A 6,000-nucleotide genomic window follows, 5' to 3' on the forward strand; every position below is an offset into this window, starting at 1 on the left:
AGGTTGTTCCTCTTAGACCTCATGCCAGAGTATTATTTCTTATTGTGTGTCTCACCAGTCCCTTTTAAGCAGCACTGTTGTTTAGTCACCCTTCTGAATCATCTCACGCTTGTGCAATTGTACTTGCAGTAGAAGGTAGACCTGGGGGTTGATTTGCAGAGGTATTGAGCATCCACAATTCCAGGAGACACCGCTGGGAGCTGCAGGTGCCCAGCATTTGTTATAAATCGGATGTATAATGGGCCAGATTCTTCTCTCAGATACTAATGTGCAGCTCCTGCTGGCTTCAATGACAATTGTGTGTTTGCATCTAAGAGCAGGGACGTGAGCTTACAGACTATCCAAGAGATATTTGGTTGAAACGGAGTGTCTTATGTTCCTTTATAAAGCTTCAGGTGGGGCCATATTCTCCAGAGCCGGAGGGGAAGAGGGATGGGAGAAGGGAGTTTTTACAGCCCTACAGTTCTGGTTGAGTTTCATTCTCAATGTCCAGCAGGTTCCCGGGATGATCTGGGATGTTATCAGATTGGACAATAACAGCAGCAAGGTGCTCATTGAAAGCACTGGGCCCCATGCTGGAATCCACAGAAGAGAACAGGGCGCTGCACCACATCAGCATGTATTTAGTTTTACAGCAATATCAAACCCAGGCCTGTGCAATAGTGTTTTTCAGCAGAATGAACTGAAATGTTGAATCAAGTTTACGCCTAGATCTGTGTGTTGAGTTCACCTGCTCTGAAGCACCATGCAGTCAACTGATCTAGACGGTTTTGCTCTCTGTTAATCAATATGCCACATACATACATACAAACAACAGAGAAAGAGAGAGAGAGAGAAGCAGGCTGCAGGGAACTGAATAGCTACCTGGGTTGCTGAGGGAAATGATATTCAGGGACACAGAAGAGATGATCATGGTGCTCCTGGGCATTCCTTGCTGTGAAGTGTGGGGAGCTATTCCAGCCCCGAATCTGCAGAGAATGAGGCATTAGCATGATCAACACAGGCCTGATTGTGTTTCACTGTTCATGAGCAGTAAGAGGTTACAATGATTAACAAGGACACCGGAGCTGTTCAGAGGGCGAACGTAGAGCCTTGGACAGTGAGAAATTATTGTGATTAGCTATTCAGAGTGATTAAAAGTGCACATGGTAAATTGAGACCCATGGACAGAGAGAAACAATGATTAAGTGGGCCATGTCCAGAGTTTCTGCAGGGGGGAAGAACGCTTCATGAGCAATGAGATGGTTATTAACATGGCTACATCAATAGTTATTAACCTGGTTGCATCAACATTGTTCACAGCATGAACTTAGCTTCATGGGGAAAGAGAGGAAATGATTAACAAAGGATCTTAGCACTGCTCACAGGATGAATTCAGATCCCAGGGCTGAGCCCAGGATTAATGCAGACACATCAACACTGACTGCAGTGTGACCAGATTCACAGGCAGAAGACTCAGGCTAACATGTCCTTGTCAAAATCAACATGCCAAAAGACTCCTCTTTTCTGGGGTTCGGGAGATGGTTAGAACTCCCAGAATTCAAGGTTTATTTAAACCCGCTCACAGCTGGATATTTTAAAAGATTGGACAGAAATATTGTTTGGCTCTGCTGCCAGTGGGAAAGTTTCCCAGTTACAATAATTAAGGATTCTGAGAGGGCAGAGAATGATACACGGAGCTGAACCTGAGCTGAAAAACCTAGCTCTGAATTCTTTCAACAGCGAGGGATGTTCAGGGACAGCGCTCGTTATACAAAATGCACGCTCAAAGGGAAATACAGGGCAGACATTTGCTGCATTATTGATTTGTTGCAAATAATTCATCCAACAAAGTTGCCCTTTTCTCTGTGTATGTCTTGTAGCCGTTCCTCCCTGTCAGATTTGGAAGGAGGCCACTCTCGGTCACTGTGGCAGGCCGCCCTAGGAGTCAGTCACCAGTCTTTCACTCTAGCCCTCTAGGCGGGCAGAATAACACACATAGTCTATAGCCACGGCTTCTTGGCTGGGCAAACGATAATTAACAGTCTCCAGGTGCTGGCCCTCTGGGCAGGGCAGCTCAGCAAGCAGTTTTTAGTTTCTGCCGAGGCTGGAGCAAACAGCAATTACAGTCTAGGGCTCTGGTCCTCTGGGCAGGGCAGAGCAGGGAGCAGTCTTAAGCCCAAGCCATCAGACTGGAGCGAATAGCACCATAGTCAGGGCCCACAGACCTCCTGGCTGTGGGCAAGCCACAAACAAGGCACTGGGCTTCTGGCCTAGGGATGAGTAGCCCGCTACCCTGGGAGTGGGATTGATGGCAGGTGGTAAGGGGACCCAGTCCCACCCTACTCCAATGGGTCCCAGCCCAGGGTCCTTACATGGCAGATGGTTACACCACTGGGTCAGCGGGGATCCCACTGAAATATGCTGACTCGCTTTCCACCAGAAAAACTAGATTAATGTCCGGTTCTTCTAGGCTACTTTCTACCACAGTCTGGGTGTAGGGCTCTGTAGTCCAAGGGTCCTCTGTTTCCTCAGGGTAAATTATGTGGAGATATACCTATCTCCTAGAGCTGGAAGGGACCCTGAAAGGTCATTGAGTCCAGCCCCCAGCCTTCACTAGCAGGACCAAGTACTGATTTTACCCCAGATCCCTAAGTGGCCCCCTCAAGGATTGAACTCACAACCCTGGGTTTATCAGGCCAATGCACAAACCACTGAGCTAGCCCTCCCCCCATTACTGATGGCAGTCCTGGGAACTCCTCTCCCGTTGGTCTCTTCAGGGTTCAAGGTGCCGCACAGCGCAATTTTGGCTCCAGTTTTTGCCTCCTTCCCTGGTTCCCATCTAACTGAGCTAAAGCCCCCCACCCCACCCCTTTTATACCTCTGGTCCTGCTCCTGTGCTTCCAGTGTAGGGGATGGGGTTGGGTTGGCTCCGCCCACGAGGGGGCATGGTTCCTCCCTGTCAGGTTTGGAGGGAGCCCACTCTGCCTCACTACAATCTAGATTACAGTTTTTGCTCATTTTACCTCACTAGTTGATTGCCACTTAACTTCAGTTAGCCAAGAGATTTGTAGAGGCTGGTCTGGACACTCTACCAATGTGTGTTCTACAACAACACAAGCCACTTCTACTTTATTGTAGGCTGGACATGGAGTTTCTAGACTAGCATTTACAAATGGATTAGTTGACTTGAGTGAACTAACAGTCAAATCAAGTTAAAACAGGAGGAAAATCTCTAGTTTAGACACACCCATGCCAACTTATCCACAATGGGCTGTGATTGATCACACAGTGAGGTTCAGGGGTCATGTCATCTGTCTAATTGTCCTGTGACAAATACATCAATTGTTTACACAGAAAAATAACATTAGAAAAGTATTTGATTTTTGCCTGTCTCTACTGCAAGAAACACCTTGTCCTTTTTGAAAAAATATTAATCACATTGGGTGAGCTTTTCAACAGCTCAGTGGATAGTTAGGTGTCTAACTCCTATTGTAAATCAAGGGTTTATATGTTAAAGAAGGTGACAAGCCATGGGTAAGGGTAGTAACCTATATGCATCAGAATAACTAGGCCTATGAAAGACCAATGTGAATCAATGCATACCTCAAAAAGGTGGGCATTGGGAGCAATATAAAGACAAGCCAACGATGTACTGGACTGATGACCTTGCAAGATAGAAGAAATCCCGATTTCCACAGGAAGTACAGCCGCACAAGCTTTCCTTTACATGACCTAACCCTGATCTGTGCAACAGATATACTGGCACATGGTCTGAATGTTGTTCACACACGTAATGGGGATAGAGTGAAAAAGGTCTGTTTTTCTCTCTGGGATTGCAGTACATTTCCTTTAAAGATGAGCCCCAAATCCATACCTTTGAACTTCACAGAATTTTGGACCCACATCCAAATTGATTGACTAAAGAGCGTCACTAGCATTCTGAGTTACGCCAGACTAGTATGGGCATATGGGGTTGTGTGCTCATGCCGGGGGAATGCACTCTGAGTGAACTGGAATTGTATGAAACATGAAGTTAAAATTAATCCTCATTAGCAAGAGATCTGTTCCAGCCGTGCTGTTATATACCTGAGTTTTCTGGAGAATGACCTTTGCCCCACTATAACTTCTTGTAAATCTACCATTTCAATATTTTAGCTGATTGCATATTAAGCTATTCCCTTAACTCTAGGAACACAGCAGTGATGAAGATTCTTAGGAGAGCTAGTTAGGAATGTATGGCAATGATCTCTGAGGTGGAAAACAAATGCAGGGTTCTATCCCGAGACCAGGAGGAGGCTAGGAAAGCGAAGTCAGCAGGAGAATTGAAGTGCGGGAAAACCAATCTCCTCCGGACTGGTTACAATGCAATTCTGTGTACAAACAGCTAGCTAATTATTTCTCACTGCATATCAGCAAAGGCTGACCTGATTAAAATGATAAATCAGGCAGCCCCTCAATTTTTATGCTGCAAGAGTCCAGGCCTCTGTTTACATGTTAAAAGATATGCTAGGTAATCAAAAATATTTGCTAGAAAAGAAAATCGATTGTAACCTGACAGAAGCAAACATTGCACTCCAACTTTTTTTTAAAATCTTCTCTATTTACATTTGCCATTAGAAATTGGGAGCACATTCCAAGCCATCTGTGATTTCCTTCTTTACTATTTAAAGATAAAATTACTGCGTCATCCCATAACCCCCCAGGCCCTTGCTTTCACTTGGTGGGGAAAGCATGAAAAGTGCTGTCTGGATGTAAAACTACATAACTTTTATGGGTTCCAGCATGTATTTTCTGGCTCTGCTTCCCCTATGCTATGCAATATCTGATTAATGTCACTGGCCAGCACCGCTTAGAGTACTGATGTTGAAACATTAAAGATATTTCATCAATACCAGGGTTGGAGGGAGGTCACTTATAAGAGCATTTATCTTGGCCATCATAAAAATCTCCAAGGGTCCTAGTATTGATGCAGCAATTCCCATAATGTCATTAAAAGAATGGCCCCTTTCTTCCCTATTAGAATGTTATTGCTAAGCAGTTTGTAAGGGATACGGTCAAGTCAGTGGATTCCAGCACCTGACAGGCACTCTTGTCCTGGGGTCCATATGCTGCTCTCTGTCAGTTTTCCTATGTGAGGAAAAACATTGGTTAACCAAGCCAATCAAGTCTTTCCCCCTTAATAGCAACAGGACTCTACAAAGATATTTCCGACAGCAGCATGTTCAAATGCCCTGGCCCAGTTAGACGGTACAAAGAACCTGCAAACGTCTTGCTTTTTCTTAGCCTCATGTTATGCTAATTCGACGAGGGACACAAGGGTTTGGGTTTTCTTTCTTTTCCTTTTTTTTTTTTTTTTTCCATTTTGCTCTTAAGCTGCAACTGTCAAAGTTTAGCCTTCTGGGAAAGGGCCAGAGCCAGAGTTTTCGTCGCCATCTGAGTAACAGCCTGCAGCCCTGTGGCAAAACATGAAAACGTCTCTCATGGGGAAGTAACGCGATTGCCTTTAACAGCTGCGGCACAGCGCACAAAGGAGCCGTTACCTGTCACCTCCAGGTGCCAGCTGCCGGCTGACCACATATCAAGCACTGGTATTTCAACACTGCTTCTACAGCCCCTCGCCCCCGACGGTTAGTGCTGGGAAGGACACCGCAACAGCTCATGAAATGCTATTTGCGAGAGCTGCGCTCTCCCAGCCCCATCTCCTTTCCTCTCATGTAACCACACTGGTGAAATCCTGGCTCCATTGAAGTAAAAATCAAAACCAAAACAAAACACATTGACTTTAACGGGCCAGGATTTCACCCACTATGGTGAAACTCTGGGCCAGGGTACGTGGGCCTGCCCACACAGGAGACAAACTGGCAGTTTTCTACGTGTACCCAGGGCCGGCTCCAGGCACCAGCCGACCAAGCACGTGCTTGGGGCGGCACCTTGGGGCAGGGCGGCGCTCGATTTTTTTTTTTTTTTGATTCGGCGGTGCGGCACTCGGAGGGGGGGGCGGGGGCTTCGGGCGGTGCG

The sequence above is a fragment of the Trachemys scripta genome, chromosome 8 (genome assembly GCF_013100865.1).
Source record: "Trachemys scripta elegans isolate TJP31775 chromosome 8, CAS_Tse_1.0, whole genome shotgun sequence".
Classification (NCBI taxonomy): Eukaryota; Metazoa; Chordata; order Testudines; family Emydidae; genus Trachemys; species Trachemys scripta.